At 36.5% G+C, this 25,862-nt stretch overlaps 1 pseudogene; it reads left to right on the top strand.

Moving 5' to 3' along the window:
- The first annotated feature begins 8,351 nt into the window (after window positions 1–8,351).
- On the top strand, window positions 8,352–14,250 carry LOC118620755 (annotated as a pseudogene).
- The last annotated feature ends 11,612 nt before the right edge of the window (window positions 14,251–25,862 follow it).

Genomic DNA, 25,862 nt, shown 5'->3' with positions numbered 1-25,862 from the left:
TAAGCACAAGAGTTATGGCTACGAACACAGCTTATTGTTCAGAACAGAACTTGGATAAGTAGCGCTGTGAAAGTAGAAGTCAAGAGAAGGTCACACTATTTGTGCTTCAGTTGTTTGATTTGCTTTTAATCATATAGCTTGGAATTGTTTTCTGAGTTTATTTTAATGAGATTGTTTCTTGATGCTCTTTTTTGGTGGAGCACTTTAACCATAGCTAAATTTAGAGAGTGTTTCCCAGAGATGCTTTTTTCAAACTAAGATTAACAGAGGTCAGCATTGCCCCCCTTCATCTTCTACCTCTGAACTTCTCAATGACAGAGGTGCCTGTGGGTTATGTGATGATCATTTGCAACACAGTATATTTGAAAAATCACCGTCAGTAGATTACAGCACGCTGGGAACAGAGAATAAAACTACCATCCACCACATGGGAATATATTTGCTTTAATTGGTGTGAATTATTAATGAAACTCATTATCATGTTTTCCACTTATATATTTATCATCTTCTTTGTTATTCTTTTTAGTTCTAAGATCATCTGTTTGTCCAGAAGTTTATTTTTTATTTCTGAATTTTGAAAACTGTACTTTAAAAATCTTTTTAACTCAATGTAAGAGAATCAAAGACACAGTAAAACGTAAAGACAAATTTCAGTCAAGAGAACCAAATTAAATGAGGATGCACACAATATTCACAAAAAAACACAGCTGGTTTATTTATTTGATTGATTCATTCATTCCTTCATTCATTCATTCAGCACGCCTTCCTCCCTATCCCAGATCCACCTTTCAAAACTTCCAGATTAATCGTCTTAACACAAACTTTACTTTTCAAGAGCTCATAATAAATCTCTACTCCCTCATTCTACTTGATTTCCCTAGCACCAAATATTATATGGCTGGTAACTAGTAGACATTAAATCAGTATTTGTTGGAAGTTTGGGATAAATTCATTCTTTCTGATAAATTGTTTTTCCTAATTCTGAAGCCTTTCCATTCACTTGCTCTACCCCAGCAAGACTTATTTTTCACCATTGCCCAAAGTAACTTTCTGCTCAGGAAACTTATCTTAAAAGTTCCATGCTTATTACATGCCATTGCTCTTGACTTCTTCCTTTATGCAATATATAGTTCTGTACCCCTGTAAATATTGAACATCTCTAATTAATACTTAAAATAACATTCTTCATATCTAAGAAATGTCCTTTTATTCCTTGGCTTTCATGTCATATGTCATGATATGGCATTCTTAGTTTTAGACATAGAGGTAAACAGATATTAGCCACAAAAATGTAATACACTCTTCATTCATCGATGACTACACTATCACTTATTCTCTCACTCAAAATTCATTCATTCCAACAAATATTTAATGGGTCATTCAGTGCCAATGTGCTAAGCATCAGAGAAGAGGAAGAGAGAGAAAGAAGAGGGAATAAGGAAAACAGAAATATCTTTTCCTCATAGTGCTTACAATAGAGAAAGAAGGGGCACTAATCAACTTGCTAAAAAAGTCAACAATTATAATCCATGATTAGTGCTAAAATGGAAAAGCATAGGAAACAATAGCACCCTAAATGAGGGAATGTAATCTAGTTGGGGAGCAGGAGGCAGTCTAAAAAGAATTATCTAAGAAAGAAGTATTTGACTAAAGTTTGAAAAATGAGTAGGCTAGGTGAGAACGATCTTCTGAAGGAGTAGGAAGCCTCAGAGATAATGGCTTTTTAAAGCAGTGGAGAGAACAGAACACACTTAAGAAATCGGAAAGAACCAGTATGGACAAAACATAACTTAAAATAAAGTAGCAAAACCTAAGATGGGCAAGAATGGTGGAGGCTTTCTTGGTCTTTATGATAGAAACGGTGGTAGGTCACTAGACACTCTAAAATAGGGGAATGACAAAAACCTCTGGCTGCTGTGAAGAAAACAGACTGGAGAGGGCAAAACTGGAGTCAAGAAGGCCATGCTCAGAGTGTTCAGGGAGAACCAGGAAGGACAACTCAGTCTGTGCAGGAGAGCTACCTGTTTCTCAGAGGAGGTAATGCTTAAGCTAATTGTCTTAGGAGAAGTAGGAGTTAGTCAATAAGAAAATGGAAGAATAGGTATTTCGGTCTCTGACTCAAACTTTATTTCTCATTGACCATTCTGTTCCATTCTGCTTTTGATTATGAGCCCACACTTTGGACCTGGAACCACAATACTCATCTGCCCCGTCACCTCTGGGTGAAATTCCTCGATATTGAAATCTTCTTTTCTGTCTCCTTATAAAATATCCATGCATTTAAGTCCTTGTTTATTCATATATTTAAGTTTTGTAGTGTGTATCAGATACTCTACTAAGTACAAAGAATTACAACCCTTATAAAATTCAAAGTCACTTGAAGAAGAGGATGTTATAAACAGATTCATGTTTTCATTCCACAGTATTTATTTAATTATTTTAATATTTTTCTTTATTGCTTTTAGAGCAAGAATAAGGGAAAGGGAGAGAGACATAGAAATATCGATGAGAGGGAACATCAATTGGCCACCTCCTGCATGCCCCACACTGGGGATTGGGACCACAACCTGGGCATGTGCCCTGACCGGGAATAGAACCGGTGACCTCTTGGTGCATGGGTCAATGTTCAACCACTGAGCCACACCAGCTGAGCTCAACAGTATTTACTGAATAGCTATCACATACCAAGCATAAGGATACAGCGATGAAATAAGAAAACAATTGATCTTATAGGCTTACCTCTGGTGAAGAAGATAAACTGTAAACATTATATTAAGGGCTACTACAGAGACAGTTACAGTAAAGAAAACTGTTAATATCAAGAGGACAGTGAAGTATACATTTTCACACAAAAAAAAGCATAGCAACATTTCTGTTGAGTCTTAATATATGACATTTCGCCAAGCAAAATTGTGAAGAAAAGCTTTTCTAGATTGGGTGAACAGCATGCGAAGAATCTAAGTAGAAAGTGGAGAAATTAAAAGTTGCCGAACCTTTCGTTTTTGGGGGATAATAATTCTGGACTTTGCTCAAATTAAGAGACTAGCAACAAGAAGGTAAGTTAAAAGTCTGTAATGGAAGTACACGAAGAAAATACTGAAGTCTGGACACTGAAGAGGTAATAAGTAGTGCCGATGGAGAGAAAAGAATAAGGCCTTTCTGAGGTTTCCAGAGCAGGCTCCAGAGCAGGCTCCAGAGGTCACTAACTGAAAGTACGGGACCCGACATGGAGTATGTTTTGGAGTCAAGATGACAGAAGTCTATGCTTTTGCTCACCCTTAAAAGTTGGTACTCCCAGGCCTTTCTTTCCTTGCGGTACATAAAAAAATCATCACCAAGTGATGCTTATAAACAAACAAAACACAAGTACATAGGAGGAGGAATCCATGTGAAGAACATCCTCTGAGAAGTCTGAGCTATAAACTGTGCTGTTCAGTGCCCTAAGCCTTCCTGATCTCCGTGGACCCGGGCACTGGTCTCACACCCGTCTGGGGAGGCAGATGTGCTCAGCTTCCTGTGTCAGAGAAAAATCCCTGATGTTTGCACACCAGCTCCTCCCTGCTAACTGATGACAACTCAACCCCTGTAACCTCTCTACGTGTTTCTTCATCTAAACATGGGCAAAACTTTGTTCATGAGATTATGGTGAAGATCAAATGAAACAGTCACTATAAACAGTGCCTAACACTGTAAGGACCTCATAAAACATTAATTATAAATAATAACCAATACTTACTATATATTATGCCCTGTTCAATTTTTCTTCTACCATTTTATTTGATCTTCACAACAACTCAATGGGATAGATACTCATATACTTAATATATGACCACCATCCCCATTTTTACAGAAAAGTCATGTAGGTCGGAACTGCTGAAGCTGTAATTAGAACCTGGGCAGCCTGGATTTAGAGATCCTGAAGTTCCCACAAAGATCTGGAAGATCCTCGTCTGATCCCAGAAGCTGTTGCCACGAGCTCACCTACTGATATCAGGCCCTGCCTAGGGACCACCCTCCTGTACCATTCATGTCCCATGTTGATTTCTCCTTGTTCCTGTTTTTTTCCACGCATAGGCTGTACAGAGCAATTTAGAACTTAATCATTGACTCATTTTTTTTTTTGTAATGTATGTAAGTCTTGTCTTGAACATAAGCCCTTGAGGCACGATTACATCCCATACTTGGAGGTCTCTTTAGTAACAGCTGCAGGCCTGATTATAAGTAAACTCTCAGTGAACACTTGAGTGATTGGTTCTCAGCTCAAAGGCATTACTACTGAAAGAAACCACAACTGGACAGACTTGCATAAAGCCTGGTCACCCCTACTGAAGATTTCACATTAACAAAAAGCACAGTCAGTGACGCAGAACTTCACTTACGAGACTATCACTAAAGGGACAAACAGAAGAGGGCTCTTGTATAAAGAATGATCTAATCTTGTTCTTTTGATTACTACTGTGAAGATTACTTTTACAGTATAATATAGAGGCATACTAAATATGATTTTATAGAATAAAAATGTTTAGTTTTTTTTTCCTCGTCATAATTACAATTATGAAGAATTGTGGGTGTATTTAAAGCTATTTGAGAAAAAATATGATGAACAACTGCTATTTTTTTTAAAACCAAGTAATAGTCATAAAATGAAAAAAATAAGAACAGATTTTACAGGAATAGTCCAAATGCACTACTTGAAAAGAAATAGCTTGAAAATAACAGTTCTCTACAATAATTTTTATTTGTTTAAATGGTTGAAAAACTGGAGCCAATGAAATGCTTGAAAGTCAAAAGAAGTAATCTAAAAGACTAAAGGTCATAGTGAATCTTAGAAAAAGTAATTTTTAAGAAGATCATTTTAAAGAACATGACTAACATTGCATATATATTTTTTAACCTAAGAAATATTCATTGGCAGTACTTACTGTTTTTGCCAATAACCATATGATTTCTAAAGGGTAAAGTGGTAGTTTTAAAATCAAATTTAATCTTAATTTCATTCACTTAGATCAAGTTACTAGGCATCCTGGAAGAGAATTCGCAATAAAATCAAAGTAAAAGAAGAACATTTCCTGTCTGAAAAGAACTAGCCTATTCAGAATGATACCTACAAAATGTGATAACTATCATGAAGATTCAAATCCTTTGGGACATGAGGGAAGTGTCTCTTGTCCCTTTTACACAAGGGTTCAGAAAAGCCCTCATAGAAATGGAGGCATTGGAATTGTTACTTAAGAATAGGTAGTGCTTCAACAGCTCTAGGAGATGTGATCTTAGATCATAGGAACAGAATAGCAAAAGAGGTAGAAAGTGTTCAGTGGGTACTCATGTAGAGATACAGCAGGGGTTATTTTTAAAGGAAGTTGAAATATACATTGCGATGTAAAGACCAGAGTGAAGAAAATGGAAACTATTAAAAGATTTTAGTAAGTAATTTATATTAGACATATTTTAGAAAGATGAATATAATAGTGCTACAGAAGAATTTGATGGGAAGAGACTTTGAATAATAAGATCAGTTGAGGGATTCTATCACCCAGGACAGGCTAGAATGCTATATAACCAGAAATTCCAAAGTCTCAGGGATTAAACAAAGACATTTCTTGTTCCTGTTTCATGTGTTTTTGGCCTGTGGGGGAGAGGAGGCATTGATCCATATCTTTTGTGCTCAGGAATCAATCTGAAAGATCATTTGTCTCTATAGCATGGTGAGTTGTGCACTGGTTTTGCAAGACTTCCTCGAAGAGTTGCCCACGTCACTTCTGTCCACATTTCACTGACTCTGGCTGTGCCTAACTTCAGGGGAGTGCAATCCTACTGTGTCCCCAGAAGGAAAAAAAGGGGGGGGGATATCCATGAATAGCACCAGTAACTACCTCAAGAGATTATTGCAGTTGTGCCGATAAAAGGTAATAAGGATGTAAGCAGTAGGAATGGAAAGAAAGGAGAGTAAAATAAGTACTCTAGAAATAGAATTATGGCCTTCTGGTTGATATAGGAGGAAAGAAAGGGATCTAGTATGACTAAGGACATATGCCTAGAAGACTGCGGGTGTCCTTTGCAAAAATCAGAAAATAAGAGGAGAAGGAGTTGATTGTATTGGTGGTAGTGGAAAGGATAGAGACTCGCAAAGAGAGAATGCTTGACTAATTTTATACCATTTTAAGTTATAAGTCCTGGCAAGCATATATGAGTAAAAATATCCAAAGGATAGTTGAATATTAGAAGCTGGAGCTCACAAAAGAGCTCAAATATGAAAATGAGGATTTTAGAGTTATTGACTTAGAACTAAGGTGTAAATCTATGAGTATAGATGAGACAACAGTGTTGGCATCATTACATTGACCTTCTCACATTCTTTAACCAATAGAGAGAATGTTAATCTTACTTTATTGGCTTCATATTCCTGGAAGAAAATAAACTACCCATGATAAAAGTAATGCAGACAAGAATTTGCAAAGTTGTTCAAGAAAAAGAAATACTACTATTTAAGTATTAATATTGGTGATAGTTATGAATTTTGAATACTTTGAGAGTCTTTTATTAATGCAATCTTACAGCTTTTGTATCTCATTCCTAGAGGTCACCATGTAAATATGAAGACTGCTAATCTCCACTGGGATAATGATAAGCACATACTTAAAGATGATCTTTTCATGGGATCATAATTGTTTTGCAGTTTTTAAAGAGAGAGCTTTCCTTTCCCTTAGCTTTAGCAGGTACAGATAGAAACCTGTAGTAGAAAAGCAAAGAGGCAAAGCCTTTATAAAGAATTTCAAGTGAATTTCTTGAAAAAGATTCCAGCTCACAGAAACATTTTGCTTGTCTGTACAGATAATTAGGAAGTGGTCCATTGCTTAGTCAACCACCTTCAATTATTTTCAAAACGATGTTAAATATATAAAAATAAAACTTTCTGGGGAGTGTTTTATCAAATTATTACAGTCTAGAAAGAGATATTGAAATCTATTGCATAGGTCAAAACTAGTATTAAAAATAAAGAATATAGAGTAGAAATATGGGAGTGGACTGGATGCAATAAGTCCAAGTATTGTTTGAAGACATTTTATGACATTATCATTGTGTGTGTGTGTGTGTGTGTGTGTGTGTGTGTGTGTGTGTGTTAGAGAAAAGAACTGGTAAAATTTAATGCAAGCTGGGGCAAAAGTAGGTTCACAGTTGTTCACGTGGAAAATAATACCTTGTTTAGTAAATAAGAATATAAGAATGAGTTCTGTGTTTTGCATAGTCACAACTATAAACCTGCTTTTGTCTGACCCTGTAAAAAGGAGTATAGCCACTGCTCTAAAGGAGTGAGGAGAGAGGAGGGAGACTGGTGTGTTAACCAGGGAATGCATTAGTCATTTTAGTAGTTAAAGATAAATTATCAGCTGTGAATCCCATTTAAATGGATACAGAACATTTCAGTCCCTTAAAATCCACCATGTCTTTAAGTCCTGCTGCTTTCAACTTTATCATTTTGTGCTTGGTTGATGGCTTATACTCAAAACTACACCTTAGAGAATGAATGTATTCAAACTGGATATCAACTTTAATCAGATTCAGCATATACATACTTAATGCTTCATTTCATCTTTGTTAGCAGAGCTTAAGTGTACAGGGATTTGTTTCACAATCTTACCGATAATACTACAGCATTATATCTGTTGAATACTAAATCACTGTATCAACTCTGAACTTGACTATGATACTAAATATTTCTAATTGGCAAAGTAGTCTTACCCACTTCAAAAGAAGGGAGGAGCTCAGAAAATAGGTCAGATTTTCTGAATTATCTCAGAAAATTATTACTAATTTTTAAAAGGAGCATAAGTATTCAAAATATGACCTACACTAACCTTTATTAATCAAGACACAATACTAGTATAAAATAATGTTTAGATATAAAATATTACATTGTTATTTTAGATCTTTCTATGTTGAAACAAGATTTAAGCTGTCAGTAGTTTGGAAGCCTATTAATGCATTTGAGTTTTGAAACTTTTCTTTCCAATTCTTCATCTTTGGTGCACCCTAAATGTTAAGAGTAAATCATATCATTGAAGTATCACGGAAATATCTGAGTAAACTCTGGGGATTATAATTTGGGATCTGATATATTCTGGTCCTTGAAACTGTAAACTTCTCATATCTAAAGACCTGTGACCTAAAGGAGAGTTAATATTTGTACTCCAACCCCTATTCCTATCACCACCAAAGGATTTTCAAAGAAATTCTAAACAGACTCAAAGCTAAGGCCTTTGCAGAGTTGTAAAAAGATGTGACTACCTTTGAAGCCCAGCACCGCACTCGTACCCAGCTAGAACAGAAAGAGGAATTCTAGGAGAAGCGATATGGAAATGGTCGAAGAGGCAGGTAGAAGTCCTAGATCTGGTGGACAAGAAGAAGTCCACAAGAATGGCTCCTCAGTGAAGGACGAGTGGAACACCTCAGTGCAAGGGAATGAAGGCCACAAAGAAGGTGGCAGAGAACGAAATGAGAGGCCTCTGCTGTTGGGCCCCAGGAGGTTTCCCTCCTCCAACTCCCATAACTAACGTGGTTCGCAGGCAGAACAAGATGTACAGTGAGATAAAATTCGTGTGAAAAACAAAACTAATCAGCCCTGGCCGGTTTGGCTCAGCGGTTAGAGCGTCGGCCTGCGGTCCTGAGAGACCCGGGTTCGGTTCCCGCTAAGGGCGCGTACCTCGGTTGCAGTTTGTCCCCGGCCCTGGTCGGTCGTGCGGGTGGCAGCCACTCGATGTGTTCCTTTCACATCGATGTTTCTCTCTCTCTCTCTCTCTGTTCCTCTCTCTCCCTCCCACTCTATCTGAACAAAAAATGGAAAAATGTCCTCGGGTGAGGATAAAAAAAAAAAAAAAAGAAAAACAAAACTAATCAAAGAATAAACCATATGTTGCTATAGTGCCATATGAGAATGTGTGTTTATGTAAATATATAAGGAAAGACCTCATAACTGAAGAATAACGATATTTTCTCTGGGTAGAGCGCTAAGGGTGAGGATGTGATGTTTAAATTTTACCATCTGAACCAGTTTGAAGTGTAGAGATGAAGAGTGTTAAGCGCGGTCATACTGCTATTAAACTATGATCACCATCCATCTCCAGAACTCCTTCAACTCAAAAAACTGAAACTCTGTACCCAGTGAACAGTAACTGTGAGGGAACAGAACCCTACCCCCCACAACCACTATTCTGTTTATTCAATGAATTTGACTACTTCAGGTAACGCATGTAAGTGGAATAACTCACGATTTGTCTTTTCTGTCTGGCTTATTTCATTTAACATAACGTCCTCAAGGTCCATCCATGTGGTAACACATGTCAGATTGTCCTTTTTCAAGGCCAAATACAATTCCATTGTCTGTATATATCACATTTTGTGCGACCTTTCATCCATCTTTGGACACTTTTTATCTATTGTGAACAGTGCTACTATAGACATGCATGTGCAAGTATCTCTTCAAGACCCTGATTTCAATTCTTTGGGGTATATACCCAGAAGAGGGATTGCTGGACAATATGGTAATCCTATTTTTAATGTTTTGAGAAACTGCCATACTGTTTTCCATAGCTGCTATACCATTTTATATTTTCATCAACAGTATGAGTTCTAATTTCTCCACATCCTCACAAACACTTATTGCCTGTTTGCCTTTTTTTAAAGATGCCATCCTAATGCATGTGAGGTTACATTTAAAATTTTCACAACCAAAATATATTTATATACTATTTTGTAAACACATATAAACTTCTTTAAAATAAGCTGTGAGATTTAAGCATGTATATTCTATAAAAGGCTTTCTAGTTGAATAATTTTTCTTTCCTAAAATAGATGTAATCATTGACCAGTAGGTGAGTCAGATGAGCCATCCACATGTTGCAAAATAAGCACTTTCAATGAGGTGTATCTACAAATCTAGAAGGTGGTTAGGGGGCTCCCTACTACCAGTGAATTGAGATCTTACAAATATCTACCAGAGGAGTGTCAATTTTTTATATAACAGACACAGAAGAGTTGGGTGAAGCTTTAGTTTGTTATGTAAGGGAAATTCTTTCTTGGGGTATATTTTCCTGATTTCTGAGATCTGATGATTCAAATCATAGACAAAACAACACAGTTAAAATGCCTGGTTGTTTCTTTTACTATAAAAACTTCACCCCCTTCCCCATCTCCTTTGCCTCTTTGTTTTTCTTTATTTTTCTTCTCTCTCTTTGCTTTCTCCTCCTCTTCCTCCCATCCCCTTCCTCCTCCTTTTCCTTCATTGTAAGCAGGTCACATATGTTAAAATTGAATATTGTTTAATGCTCCAATAAGGAATGATCTGGGACGGAGAAGAATTTTATTAATGTTTCAGCAGTTCTGACATGAGCCAATATAATACCACGGAAATGGATCCACTTGTATTAATAACAGTATATAAGTGAAAAGAAGCTTTTAAAAGACTATTACGAGGATAAAAAGAAACCCAAATAATGGAGTAGCTAGAATCTTTCAAAAGATAGTACACTTTAATACATTTTGAAGAATGTTTCTTTTCCATTATAATTGAGCAGAGAGAGTCGTTTTCTCCAAATGACCTTTGGTGTCCCCTACACTTCTCAGTCCCCTTGTAGTTGGGAGGGGCAAATGACTATTTCTTGGTAATAAAACGTAGATCAGAGGCATGTGTATGACGTCCTAGCTGAAGTACTGGCGGACCAGATGGTCCTCCTCTCATTCCCTGCCGTTGCACCCTCGGAAGTCAGGTGCCGAGTCGGAGGCATCACAACAGAAGAAGAATGAGGACCCTGAGTTACTGGATGGGCCTCTTTTGGACGCTGCACAGGTAAGAGCTAACCTTCTGTAACATTAAGCCATTGAAATTTAGGGGTTTATTTGTTCCTATGGCATGGCCTACCATTGATAAAACTGCTACAGCCGATGAGTAATTGTGCTATTTAAAAAACCAGCAGTGGGATTGAGCGCAGTATGAACACACCGCTCAGCCCTGGCCAGTTTTGCTCCGTGGTTAGAGTGTCCGACCACAGACCGAAGGGTCTCAGATTCTATTCCCGGTCAAAGGGACATACCTGCATTGCAGGTTTCATCCCCAGCCCTGGTTGGGGTGGGTGTGGGAGGCAACCAATCGATGTGTCTCTCTCACATGGAAGTTTTTCTCTCTCCTCCTTTCCTCCCTTCTACTCTCTCTAAATATCAATGGAAAAAAATATCTTTGGGTGAGGATTAAAACAGAAAGAAAAAAGAGAACACTCGGCAATAATTTAAATCCTAAATAATCATTTTTCTGATCATTCTACCATTCCCATCTTCATCCTTTCCATAGCAAATACATTGGATATACTTATTTTTCCCCTTTAAGAATTGCTATATTAATTTCCTAGTGCTCTCCTAATAAATTACTACAAGCTGGGTGGTCTAAAACAACAGCAATTTTATTCTCTCTTAGTTCTGGAGGCTAGAAGTCCAAAATCAAGGTCTCAGAAGAGTTGGTTACTTCTAGACACTGTGAGGAAGGACCTATTCCATGCCTCTTTCTTAGTGACTGGCGGTAGCCAGCAATCTTTGACATTGCTTGGTTTATAGTATATCACTCCAACCTCTACCTCCATCTTCTCATTGCCCTCCTGTCTCTCTGTGCCTCTCCTCCTTTTCTTATAAAGACACTAGTCATATTGGATTAGGGCCCATACTAACCCAGTATGATCTTATTTTAACTTGATTACATCTGCAAAGACCCTATTTCCAAATTGAGTCACATTCCTAGGTACTGGGGGCTTAGGATTTTAACCTACCTTTTCGGAGGACACAATTCAACCCACAACAATAGCTTGCAAACAGCTCTGCATTTTTTTTCACTTTCTAGAGAATGCTATAAATTGGTTTTAAACAACCCTTACTTTAAGTCACCATTTCAGAAATTGTTTTGTTTTTATTTAATATAACTGTTGCCAACTTTAAAAAAGGAGAGATTATCTTGGTGCAATACTTTCTCAAACTCAAAGATAATTGCTTTTTGCACTTACTGAAAATTATGTTACTATATAAAATATTCAAATAAGTTTGCACACTGCAGGCAAAACATAATGGGTTTCAGGCTTTTAAGTGCCCCTGCTACGATAAGTGGGAGCAGCGTGGAGACGGAACCAGACGATCAGAGACAGAGGTGGGTGTCCATTCAAACTGCCAGTTCAAAGCTTCTCAGTTTTGTTCCATTTGTTCTTTGCTTGATACTCAAAACTTGGTTGTTTTCTGCTCTCCTTTTTCTCTTCTTCCCCTGTGTTACATAGTGTTTTATACTCTCTTAACATCCCTTTCCTAACAGAAAAAGTCAAGAGCAGAAGTCGAAGTGCCGCCATGCCCTAAAATTATTTATGTCTCATAAATTAATTCAAATATATGTATATTTTTAGTAACACCAATGTAGCAATAAAAACTTAAACCTTGCAGGTTACAGTGGTGAGTAAACTAAGTCCTAGCTTGGCAGAACTAATGCTCTAAAAGGAAGCACAGAAATTCTATACAAACATGCTCAAGTGGAAAGAGGATTTGATGGGGGATGTACAGAGCAAATATGAGTACAGAAAACAGGGAAATTCAAGCTGGTCTGGAGATCAGGATGTATTTCTTGCAGGAAGATGTAAGTACAATCGTGACAAATTGGCAGAAATTAGTCAGGTTAACAGAGGGCAGTGACACCATCATGGGGCCAAGCTCAGCTCTGAGAGAATGGGTGACACCTTCCATAAATCCAAGGGGCTTCAGAACAGCTGGAGCTCAGATTGCAATTTAAAATGCGAGAGATGCTGTAGTGAGAAATGAGGCGGGGGAGAAATGCAGAGGCCAGATCAGGAAGTACCTTATAAATAAGGTGATCATAAAATTCATCTTCCAACCAGGCCACTTCCGAGAATAAAACAGGGCACCTTCAATAATTAGGCTGGGGCAGCAGGTGTAAACCAGGGCTGTCACAGAGTAGCTGGATGTATGGCCACACAGCTTTTAAACCACAAACACTAAGGTCAATTGGATATGATCAAAGAATTTTATATAGAGGAGTGGCTCAATACCATTGCATGCTATAAAGCTTGCTCTCGCTGAAGTATAATAAACAAATGGGAGAGGGCGGAATAGGAAGCAGGAAGGTCCATTAAGACCACTGTGATGTATCTAGTTGTGAGATGATAGTGGCCTGAATTGCTCTAATAGTTGTGAGCTTGCAAAAAAATTGATGAAGTAATATTAGGTTGAACCATATGAAATTACTGCTACTCACCATTTTTAACCTGCAAACAGTTTCAAAAGGTTCAATGAATAGCTTTGGAGGAAATGCAGTTGATTCGACTTCTTTGGTAAGTGTGTGCTAGACAGATGAACAATTTGAAGCATCCAGCTTGAAGACCAATGGGTGTCCAATTTTACTCGACTATTCAGATGAAAAGGAAGTTGGGTTGAAAGGCTGTGAGTCGCCTCTAGCCCTAAGTCATGGGCTGACCTCACTGTTGACAGGACAGAACAGCTTCTTTGAGTCGTGCGATGCCTCCTAGACCTCACCATGCCCACACTATTTGAGAAACCCCACCCTAGATAGACAAGATCTTAAAGTTGTATGCAACCAGATGGTAGCCTTAAAAGCAATCATTCGATAAAAGCAAATAAGTCACAAGGGAAGAAAGACTTGAAATGTTCGTTATTTTAAGGAAACATGATCAGAGTAGCGACATTTTTCAGATTACAATATTCAGTCGCCATGCGCAATTTTAAGAGCATTGTATACTCGCCCTTTTCCCCAGCTGCCTCTAAGTTGCTCGGTCCTTCCAGGGATGCTAAGGCTACGTTGGAATGAAGCCCTCACGTCATCTGGAGACTAGCATTGGTCCAGCAGTGCTCACTCAGCACTAGCCCACACTAAGGCCTCCATCTGGGAGCTCATCTGCATCTATGTAGCCCTTATCCTGCGTGATGATGAAGTGACGGTGATGGGGGATAAGATCAATGCCCTCATTAAAGCAGCTGGTGTCAAGGTTGAGCTTTTCTGGCCAGGCTTGTTTGCAAAGGTTCTGGCCAGTGTCATATTGGGAGCCTCATCTGCAATGTGGGGGCTGGTGGACCTGCCTCAGCAGGAGGTCCTGCCCCTCCTCCACTGCTGTCCCAGCTCAGGAGAAGAAAGTAGAAGCAAAGAAAGAAGAATCTGAAGAGTCCCATGATGACATGGGCTTTGTTCTTTTAGACTAAACCTCTTTTGTATTCAATAAAAGGCTGTACTCCCAAAAAAGAAAAAGAGTACTGCATGCTCCATTTCAAATGTGGTCATATAACTAGTGAGATATTCACATATCAGAAACTCAGTGATTCAAATACCACTGTTCGGTTGCTAAAATCAGTATCTACACCTCGTGTTCTCTCTGATTATAACATGTATGGTAGAGTGCCTACAGACTCTTGAATGAGAACATGAATCAATAGAACTGTAGTCTTTAAAAAATTTGCCTACGACTTTGAAATGTTTGGCCTCCATTTCCATATTCCCATTCAGCCAAACATGTTCTTTGGTTACCTGGCTATTATGCTGCCCAGCTAGGACCATAAACCCATTACTGAAATTTTGCATGAGAAGATAAACTATCATCACGAAGGGTCTGTGTGGTGACAGACTAGCAGGAAAGAATAATAGCACAGCCACTAGACAATAAATAACAGCTCCCTCCAAAAAACACATAATTAAGCATTAGCTACATACGCAATTAAATATTGCAATTTCAATGAAAATGATATTTAATAATAATCAAATATTATTATATTTTACATCTCATTTTAGAAATAAAGAACAAGCAAGTTGTCTATCATCATACATATTTGATGGACTATGGTCAAATGATTGAACTTACATTATTTTTTCACAAGGAACAGTTATAGTTTTCACTACAAATATCCAAATAAAGGCTAAGGTTTTCTACTGTGGTCGCAGAGGTCCATTTTTTAAACTGCAAATAACTGGCAGGCTATCCACTTGCATAAACATCATTCCAAATCGTGATGCAATTCTTGTCAGACAATGTATTTCACACTGTTTAAGTAATGCTCTGAGTGGAGTTATATAAGACACTGCCAAGTTTACCTGCAGAGAAATACACTTCAATAGTTCTCACTGAGCGTGAATGCAGTTTTCATTATTCAAATATAGAAGAAAAGAAAAGGTTTCTATGTCTTTGACATTATAACTGGCTTGTGGTAAACAGCTGTTAAGCAGTGTTCAGTGGGCTGTATTTGTCCTGCACAATTGGAAGAGATCTCTCATGCTATTCCACAGAGCACTAAGAAAATTAGAAACTCTCTAGGTGGAATTCCTTCCTTAGCCCTTACCCTGTACTCCCACAACTCAACCACAGACTAATCTAAAAAACAGATCAGCCAGTAAAAGGGGGGAATATGTGAGTGTGTAGGGATGTATGTTCATATATAGGTAAGTGGTTTTTATTTTTAAGAAAAGCAATGTTTTTTCCATCATATTTTCTCTTGTTCATGTATCTAAGTAGAATGTTTATAAAATGCTTTAACAAAATTAAATATAGGTTGCCCTAGCTGGGTGGCTCAGTTGTGTGGCGCGTTATCCCATACACCAAAAGGGTGCGGGTTTGATTCCCACTCTGGGCACATGCCTAGGTTGCAGGTTGGATCCACATTTGAGGCAGGTATGGGAGGCAATGGATCGATATTTCTCTCTCAGATGAATGTCTCTCTCTCTCTCTCTCTCTTCTTCTCCTTCTTCTTCTCCTTCTTCTTCTTCTTCTTCTTCTTCTTCTTCTTCTTCTTCTTCTTCTCTCTCTCTCCCTCTCTCTCTCTCAAAATCAATAAAAAGAATTTCTTGGGTGAGGATTAAAAACAACAGTAAATATAGGTTGATTTTCAGCACTTGGCCAGATACTGAATACACAGCACTGGCACTGATGCCACATTCTTTTTTTTTAATCCTCACTGGAGGACATTTTTCCATTCTTTGTTCAGATAGAGTGGGAGGGAGAGAAGAGGGGGAGAGAGAGAGAAACATCGACATGAAAGGGACACATAGAGTGGTCGCCACCCGCACAACCCAACCAGGGCCGGGGACAAATTGCAACTGAGGTACATGCTCTTAGTGGGAACCGAACCCGGGTCTCTCTGGACCACAGGCCAGTGCTCTAACTGCTGAGACAAACCAGCCAGGGCACTGATGCCACATTCTGTGTGAAGCAAAATATTTTCTCTTCTCGCATCTCAAACTTATCTCTGTCGCTTAATAGCGTCTAGCAACAAACTGCTCCATGTAGAGCTATACATAAATGGATATAGCTAATTGTTTTGTGTTCTGACTTGACTCAAAATCAGCGATGCAAGTCAGGTATAGAAACCTGTGGTATAGAAACATGTGGGGGAGAAGTGTTTTTAGTAAAATTAAAAAATTGAATAATTTTATATATTATGAATATTCTAGTGAATTTACAAATTTATAAAATACTATATAATATAAATATCCTACTAAGTTTAAGAACACATGAAACATATTTAAGTTCAATAGTAATGAACTCAAGAATGACTACTAACCCATGTTCAAGGATCAGCCTGTTTTTAAGACTTTGCTCTTTACCTTAAGGCCGGAGTAAAAGAATTATCTTAAGATTCTTCTCCATGGGGATGTCCATGAAAACAGACTTTGTTATCTATCTACTGAGGCAGTATATCTTTAAAATTAAAACAAATAAAATAAATAAAAATAAAGTGAGTTCTTGTTTTGGAGTGACATAGCTATTTCAAAATTATGAGATTAGACTGGCATGTCCAGGGCCGAGCAGCCATGTGTGAAACAAGTATTACATACCTGTATCATGGAGGATTACACAGTTAAATTATACAGGTTAACTCATCATAAGTAGTATTTCTTTTTGCTCATTTCACATTTTGTTTGCTAATTTCAACATTCATTTTTGTAATAAACATGCATGTATTTTCTAAACTGCAAAATCAAATGCACCTAAATACTATTTAAGTAGCATTTATCTCCCTATTCACAACAGGGAGCCAATGAGCACAACCATTGGTTTGAAGTATCAAATTAACATAACATCCTCCAAACATCTGGCTTTTGGGAGTTGTGACAGTTAATCAACTGAAGCAAACCTTGAGCCATGTGAGCTATTTTTAAAATAAAAATAAAATCCCGTCCATGTTTTCGTAGCTGTTAGAATTGGAAATTATTTTGGTTAACAACCTTGAGGAAAGAAAGGATGAGGAAGTTGCCTTTCCTCTTCTTTTGTAATGTTTTTTGCTTCCATTTCCCCACAATCCCTTTTATATTTTTTTAACTTTGGTCCAGCATTGCCATATATTTGTACCCACCGCAGAAGAAAGAGCACAGTTGCATTTAATGGCACCCACACTATCAGAAGACACCTCAGAGCTGTGATATTAAAAGCATATATAGTCTACATAACAGATCCATTTTCTCTTTTCTTGCACATAAACCTCAATTACAAATTCATTTAATTTAGATTGACTATGTGCTAAAGTAATTCCATTACATAAAGATATGTTTATGCCTGGCATGTTTTGACTATATTTTATTGCTAATAAGCACGTCTAATCTGCTCTGAGAGATTAACTCTGATTGCTTTATTAGTGCAGTTATAAAATGCCCACAAATCAGATTCCAGAGGTAGAAGTAGGTAGCTTTAGTCACGACATTGCAACACGCTACAAGTACATAATTTTGAAAGGAATTTTGCATTAAATACCTCTAGCTAATGATAATAAGTAAAAACGAATTACTAATGTAGCCAAACAACTGAAGTACAGATATAGCTTAAGCTCATGTGGATGCTTAGCCAATGAAAAGTTATAACAAGAAGCCTGTGTAGAGTAAATACTCTTTCCACATACATGCATACAATCTCACTGCTTATACACACTGACGTTACTCTCTACTTATACACTGCCTGCAGGAAAGATACGTCTTTCTCAGCTTTGCATATAGAAAACCGTTTCTTACTCATAGTGCATATTCAACACATTCTTGTTTAATGAATAAATTAGAATTTTTCCCATTATTATAATTGTTGCTTTACCCATGTTGACAATACTACAGAACAATAAGCCAACAAGTGACTAAAACCCTCCTCTAAAAGTTGAACAAAGTCAATTTATTCTGTTTTGTTTGCACTTGTAGAATTTTACTAGAAAAATGTGTCAGAAAATCTCTTAAAGAATATAATCATCCCATATAAAATAAGCTTTTTATCATTATTTTTATACTTCTCTAAAAGAGAAAGACAGAAAAAGGAAGGATTAGAGAGAAAAATAACCAATTATATTGTCATTCTTTATCACAAAAGTTAGCTTACCAAAAAATCATGTTGCTAGAAGTAAACATCACTAGACTAAGATCATATTATGCCTTTGTTTTGGGAAAGTAAACAACCACTTTGGAAAACAATTTTCTCATTCACTATAATATTAAATGTGTAGAATTTTCCATGCAACTTAGGAATTCTACTCCTAGATACAAATGAGAAATGAAAATATGTCCATAGAAATACTTACACGTGACTTGAATATGGCAAATTTATCCATAATAGCTAAAAACTTGGATTGTCTGAATGTCATCAACAGATATAAATAAAAAACTGAGATACACTCATACATTAGAAACTCCTGGCAATTAAAAGAAACAAAATGTAGACAAACACAAAAACATGGATGGTTTCTGTAACCATTAGGCTGAGCAAAAGAAGGCAGACTCTAAAAAGTACGTAGTTGGTGATTCTTTTAAAGGAAATTCTAGAACAGATGAAACTAATCAGATGAGAGATGGGGCGTGAAAAGAGACTGCAAAGGGCGAGGCTGGGAGCTTTCTGAGAAAGTGGAAATATTTTGTTCTTGATTGGGATGGTAGTAGTAGGGGGGTATACATTTGTTAAATGCCATCTAAATGTATTCTTATGGATAAATTATAATTCAAAAGTGTTGTTTTAAAAAGAGATGTGCCTATATGACATCCTATAAATATCTTACAGTCCAGGACAGCCCCGTCTCCTCAGCTACAGAATGGTAACCGCAGTAACACCCATCTTCAGGGATCCCAGGAAGGGTTGAAACAGAGCGAATACAATGTCTGACACAGAATTGGTGCTACCTCTACCATAGGTCAGAAAATTAAAGCTGTGAACGCTAAATGAAAATGAGAGGTTTAAACTCAATATACAAACTATATTTTCCAAACAAATCTTATTACACACATCTACATAAATGTATGTAATCTAGAAAATGATCAAAATACACATCGGAAAACAACAGCAGTTTAATTGCAACACATCAATTAGGCCAGGGTTCTAAATAACGGCTACCATAAAGGTTGATTTTGGAAAATTTTAGAGTTGCACTACAGGAAACTATGACCCAGAATAGAATACATAGTCTAGAGCTGTAATTTTCAACCTTTTCACCTCATAACACACATAAATAATTACCAAAATTCTGTGGCACACCAAAGTTTATATTATATCTTTTGCCAATCTGACAAAAAGAAAAAAATAGGAATAATTTTGATTCATTTACACTGAATGGCTATTGTTGTGTTGGCTGTTGTCATTTTTTTTATTTGACCGCCTAAGGGAAAAGAGGTCATGTTTCCTGATTAAATAGTCAGGTATTGCATCTGTCAGAAATTCTGTGGCACACCAGTTGAAAATCTCTGGTTTAGAGAAATTTTGAAAGTTATCTGGTTTCTAGAGCTTTATATCATTACTCAAAAGAAAACTTGTCAATCAACTTCCAACTAAATTATGAAACAGTTTATTATTTCATTTAGTTCATGAATTCCTCCATTAACTAAAATTTGCATATAAACAAAAGTAAAACATACATATCTTTGGAAAGAAACATTATTCTGTTAACTCCCACACATACACAAGAAGACTAATCTTAAACAGCTGTCCTTTTCTTTAACTAACTTAACAATGCTTATTGTATTCTGGCTTCCAGATGCTGAACAACATGTTTCATGTTAATATGCTTCATTACTGACCTGACAATAATGTTAAGGGACTTAGCAAGAAATCTAGCTTCTAGATACTCTTATCCTGGGATAGAGAAACAAACAAAAATAATGTTCCAAATTACTTTATTGTTGAATTAAAACTGTTGTGAAGGGCATTTAAAAATTTTTTTAACTTGCCCTGGCCAGTTTGGCTCAGCGGTTAGAGCGTCGGCCTGCGGTCCGGAGAGACCCGGGTTCGGTTCCCGATAAGGGCATGTACCTCGGTTGCAGTTTGTCCCTGGCCCTGGTCGGTCGTGTGGGTGGCAGCCACTCGATGTATTCCTTTCATATCGATGTTTCTCTCTCTCTCTCTCTGTTCCTCTCTCACCCTCCCACTCTACCTGAACAAAAAATAGAAAAATGTCCTCAGGTGAGGATAAAAAAAAAAAAATTTTAACTTTATTTTTATTGTTGACACTTTTACAAATTTCCCTATTTCCCCCCACTTTGCCCATCTCCACCCATCATCACACTGTTGTCTGTGTATGTGGATTATGTTCCTTGGCTAATCACCTTCTTTCATCCAGTTCCCCGACTCCCCTCACCTCTGACAGTTGTTAAGTCTGTTCCATGTACGCAGGCTCTGTTTCTATTTCATTTGTCAGTTTATTTTGTTCACTAGATTCCACATATAAGTGAGATCATGTCATTTATCTTTCTCTGACTGGCTTATTTCACTTAGCATAATACTTTCCAGGTCCATCCATGCTGTTGTAAAAGGTAAGAGTTCCTTCATTTTTACAGCCATGTAGTATTCCATTGTGTAAATGTACCAATTTATCCACTCATCTACTGATGGGCATTTGGGCAGTTTCCAGATCCTAGCTATTGTAAATAATGCTGCTATGAATATAGTGGTGCATATATTCTTTCTGATTGGTGTTTTGGGATTTTCAGGATATATACCTAGAATTGGAATCACTAGGTCTAAAGGTAGTTTCATTTTTAATTTTTTGAGGAAACTCCTTACTTTTTACACAGTGGCTGCACCAGTCTATGTTCCCAACAACAATTTATGAGGGTTCCCTTTTCTCCACATCCTCTCCAGCAATTATTAATTTATTGACAGTAGCCATTCTGGTAGGTGTGAGGTGATACCTCATTGTGATTTTAATTTGCATCTATCTGACACTTAGTGATGTTGAACATTTTTTTCATATGTCTACTGGCCATTTGTATGTCCTCTTTAAAGAAGTGTCTATTCAGGTCATTTGCCCATTTTAACTGGATTTTTTGTCTTCTCGGTGTTAGTTGTATAAGTTCTTTATATATTTTGGAAAGTAACCCCTTATCAGATGTAGCCTGACAAACATGCCCTCCCTTGCAGTGGGTTCCCCTTTCATTCTGTTGATGGTTTCTTTTGCTGTGCAGAAGCTTTTTAACTTGATATAGTCTCATTTGTTTATTTATTTTTTTCTTTGTTTTCCTTGCCCTAAGAGATATATCAGCAAAAATATTGTCACAAGGGATGTCTGAGATTTTACTGCCTATGTTTTCTTCTAGGATTATTTTGGTTTCGTGATTTACATTTAAGTTTTTTTTATCTATTTTGAGTTTATTCTTGTGTATGGTATAATTTGGTGGTCTCATTCCATTTTTTGCATGTACATGTCCAATTTTCCGAACACCATTTATTGAAGAGACTGTCTTTACTTCATTGTATGCTTTTGCCTCCTTTATCAAATATTAATTGACATAAAGATGTGGGTTGAGTTCTGGGCTCTCTGTTCTGTTACATTGATTTTGATGCCTGCTTTTATGCCAGTACCAGGCTGTTTTGATTACAGTGGCCTTGTAGTATAGTTTGGTATCATGTATTGTTCTTTTTTCTCAAAATTGTTGAGGATATTCAGGCTCTTTGTTGGTCCCATATAAATTTTTGGAATATTTTTTCTAGATCTGTGAAATATACCATTGGCATTTCAACAGGAATTGCATTGAATCTATAAATTGTTTTTGGTAATATGGATATTTTAATGATGTTAATTTTTCCAATTCATGAACACGATATTTGCCTCCACCTTATTTGTATCTCCCTCAGTTTCTTTCTTCAATGTCCTGTAGTATTTTGAGTACAGGTCTTTTACCACTTTGGTTTCATTTATTCCTAGGCACCTTATTTTTTTGTTACTGCAACAGTAACTGTGATTGTTTTCTTGATTTTTCTTTCTGATAGTTCATTATTGATTTATAAAAATGACTCCCATTTCTGAATATTAATTTTGTATCCTGCTACATTGCTGAATTCATCTGTCAGATTTACTAGTTTTTTTGGTGGAGTCTTTAGAGTTTTCTATATACAATTTCATGTCATCTGCAAATAATGGCAACTTTACTTCCTCCTTTTCTATTTGGAAGCTTTTATTTCTTCTTCTTGTCTGATTGCTATGGGCAAGACTTCAGTACTAAGTCAAATAAGAGTTGTGAAAGCAGACATCCCTACCTTGTTCCTGATCTTAAGGGACACACTTTTACTTTTTGCCAATTGAGTATGATGTTTGCTTAAGGTTTTTCATATATGGCCTTTATTAATTTAAGGTATCATTCTTCTATTCCCACTTTGTTGAGAAGATTTATCATAAATGGGTGCTGAAGTCTATCAAAAGCTTTTTCTACATCTATTGATATGATCATGTAATTTTTACCTTTCATTTTGTTTATGTGATGTATCACATTTATTGATTTGCAAATATTGTGTCATCCTTGCATCCCCAGAATAAATCCCACTTGGTCATGGTGTATGATCTTTTTAATGTATTGCTGGATCCAGTTTCCAATATTGTGTTGAGGACTTTAGCATCTATGTTCATCAGGAATATTGGCCTATAATATTCTTTTTTTGTATTGTCTATATCTGGTTTTGAAATTAGGATAATGCTGGCCTCATAAAGAGAGCTTGTAAGTCTTCCCCTTCTTAAATTTTTTGGAATCGTTTGAGGAGGACAGGTATTAGTCCTTTGAGTTTTTGGTAATTTCACCTGTGAGGCCATCCAGTCCAGGACTTTCGTTTGCTGGAAGTATTTGTTATTACTGATTTAATTTCATTAGTTGTAATTGGTCTACTCAGGTTTTCTGATTTTTCCTGATTCCGTTTGGGAAGACTGCATGTTTCTAGGAATTTGTCCATTTTGCCCAAGTTGTCTAATTTGATGGCATATAGTTGTTCAGAGGTGAAGGGCTTTTCTATTCCAAAAATGTTACTCTAAATTACAGACAGGATTTTCCCTTACCAAGCTGAAGAACTAAGACTATGGGTGGCATAACGATGAAATATAAAGCTGTCTTTTGAAATAGTTACCATCTCTGTGACACTTTCTCCCCCACCTTATGTGGTAAGGTTTAAGCACATAACCTAATGGATGATCTTGACTTGGATTAATTTAAACTGTTCCTCCCACCAAAACAGACTGAATAGTTGTGGCCTAAACATTCATCAGCCCTGATTCTCAGACCCTTAAGGAAACAGTGGTTCTAAAACTAATAGTCTTAGGCTTATTCTAGGGCAATTTCTGCCCCTCCCCCCCAGGGTGTGATGCTTTAAGGACCCTGCCAAAAATCTGATTCCCTGAAGCTAGATGCCTACTTCTGAGATGTTCTAGGGATAGATGAGAAGATCCCAGCACCAGGTCTCCTAGAATCAAAGTTCATTGTTTTTGCCACCTCCTTCGCCCAGGCTCCTCCTCCCCTCCCACATCTCCAACACAGCAGTTCATCCATAAATCCCAGAAACATGAATTCAGATAAAAGATCCAATTCTGACATAGCTTTATTCCCTGAGCTTAAAACAAAATATTTGAATTTCACTCTTTAAAAGAGAAAGGCATCCTAAGCACTATCTACAAAACTTAATTTTCTACAAGGGCTTCATAATAAAGTATAGAATAAAAGTAAGTTGCAAGAGAAAGTTATAATTACAGTTTAAGATCCACAAAGACTTTATAAAGACTTAGAGAAAACTCACAAAAACATATTTATAATCCATACGTTTTCCTTCATTTTTATCTAATAATTATTGGATAAAATACACTGAGAAATATTTTTAAAATGATATCAGAAAGGGTAAAAAGCCACTATGAAATCAAGCAATAGAGTTTAACCAAACCCTTCTATACATCTATGTAAATCAATAGTACTTTCTTTGAAACAGAATCAAAAGCATACATAATGCATTTTAATGCAGAGTATACCAAGACACTAAGATCTGTAATTCTACTAAATGTCAACAATACGGTAACCTACTTATAGTAAAGTCAGATATAATGAAATTCCACTTATAGTAAAGTATAATGGAAGTTTAAAATTACATGAATGGAATGTAATGCACAAAATACAATTCCAGTAATGCTGAATGTCTTATTAGAAAGAAATCTTGGTGAAATGATGATTTCATTGTAAGTCTTCCAGGTCCCTCAAAGGGAGTATTCAAAATAACATTAGATTTTAACAGCAATACTTTACTAACTGAATTATAATAAATTCAATTTATAATTCCCTAATATATGAAATCATACACAAACTTACCATAAAAGACAGAAAATAGATGTGTATTAATATAAAACAACATAGTACATGCCCTTAACAGGAACTGAACCCGGGTCTCTCTGGACCGCAGGCTGACGCTCTAACCGTTGAGCCAAACTGGCCAGGGCATTACAAATTCTAAGTTGTGTATGGTCATATTTATGAATAGAATAGAAAATGAATTAAACACTTCAATTAAGTAAGGAAGAATAATTATCTTAAAAACACTGATACAATAAATGAATGTTTCCCTCTGGAGAACATGAGAAATATTCATTCTTTGATTAAAACAAAAAACATGTTAAAGATTGATACAGATTCAAATTTCAACTGTCATAAGCCTACCATCTCTACCTAAATACTGCCATTTTCATATTAGCTTTCTCTTTTTCTAAAAAAAAAAAGGCTACTTTCCCTATTAGAAAGAATTTATATAAAACTAAAATGCATGTCTGGGGCTTAGAAAACCTGGGCTCCATTCTTATCTCTTCCTATTTAATCATGCTAAGCCATTCATGTTAAGTATTGATCCCCCTTACTCCAATTGTACAAGTATAATATACTGTTTTATGCCACAAAACTCAAAAGCTTTACAAAGAGGAATGGAAATGGTGGTAAAACAACGAAACATCCTAGATGCCAGACGCTACACAAATGTAAAACATGACAGCAATGTGGTGGAAAAGAAACCTGTAATTAAGACTAGCAGATAGGAGCTGATTTTCTCTCTCCACAGAAATCGTGATAACCATGTTATGTTGTTACTTAAATTTAGATATTTCGTTTATAGACTCTGCTCTATCTGAAAGTTATATTAGCTAATCAGCAAACAGAACTTTTTAAAGTGACAGTAATTTCTAGTTCTAGTAGAATATTTAACTTGAAAGAAATTTGCTAATGTGCTAACAATTCCATAGTTGACTGCAGAATATTTTTAGTAGTTATATATTTTTTCAATCTCTTTACTTTTTTTTTTATGTATGAAGAATACCCACCAAGGAAATAAAAATTAAAGTGTTATGCCATGTTTCTATTTCCTTTGACTAAATTCCCAATTAATTATGTTGCAATGGCCTCTTGAGTTCACACAGAATTCAATCATGAGGTGCTTCAATTGGTATTTAAAAAGAAAAAAAAATATATAATTTCAGCACAAATCTCACCTCTCCCACACTCTACACACATAAACACATAAATGAAGGAAGCAAAATAAGAAAAAATCAAGTACATAATATGATGAAGACTTACACTATGCATA

Source organism: Molossus molossus, unplaced genomic scaffold (assembly GCF_014108415.1).
Source record: "Molossus molossus isolate mMolMol1 unplaced genomic scaffold, mMolMol1.p scaffold_m16_p_8, whole genome shotgun sequence".
NCBI lineage: Eukaryota > Metazoa > Chordata > Mammalia > Chiroptera > Molossidae > Molossus > Molossus molossus.
This window is presented reverse-complemented; position numbering and strand designations above follow the sequence as displayed.